This window comes from Propithecus coquereli, unplaced genomic scaffold, assembly GCF_000956105.1.
Source record: "Propithecus coquereli isolate 6110/MARCELLA unplaced genomic scaffold, Pcoq_1.0 Scaffold244, whole genome shotgun sequence".
NCBI lineage: Eukaryota > Metazoa > Chordata > Mammalia > Primates > Indriidae > Propithecus > Propithecus coquereli.
Window position 1 is genome coordinate 404323 of NW_012147997.1, and position 503 is coordinate 404825.

The following is a 503-nucleotide window of genomic DNA, read 5'->3' on the forward strand; positions in this document are numbered from 1 at the left end:
GAAAATACTAGAACAAAAATAGATGAATATTTATATATTTTTGGGGTGGAAAAGGCTTCTCTATGATGACATCAAAGGTATAACCCATGAAAGAAAAGTCTGATTTACCTTAAAAAACTGTATATGGTAAAAAATTATAAGAAGAAAAACTAAAATGAAAATTATAATTACAAATATTGTAGCTTATGGAAAAGTGTGCATATCATTTTTAAAAATAATACACTCCCCTCCCAGACACACACTTGTAATGCATAAATTTTCTCTCTCTCTCTCTCTCTCTTCCTCTCCTCAGAAAAGCTTTGAAAGCATAGCAGCTAAACGTTGTTGGTATTTAAAGTTAATTGGTGAGATTTGTGTGACTAATTCATTTGTATACTTCTCTATTCTCTGAATGTTCTACAATTAATATGGATTACCCACATAAAAAATTTAAGAAAGTAGAATAATTCTGGGGATGCCAAATGAATTTAAAACATACTGAGTTAGACTGAGCCTATTTCTAT

At 29.6% G+C, this 503-nt stretch overlaps 1 protein-coding gene across 1 annotated transcript in view; it reads left to right on the forward strand.

Moving 5' to 3' along the window:
• The window catches only part of COL9A1 (collagen, type IX, alpha 1), a 126069-nt gene that overhangs the window by 36792 nt on the left and 88774 nt on the right, over positions 1-503 (forward strand). The gene's annotated exons all lie outside the window — the stretch shown is intronic.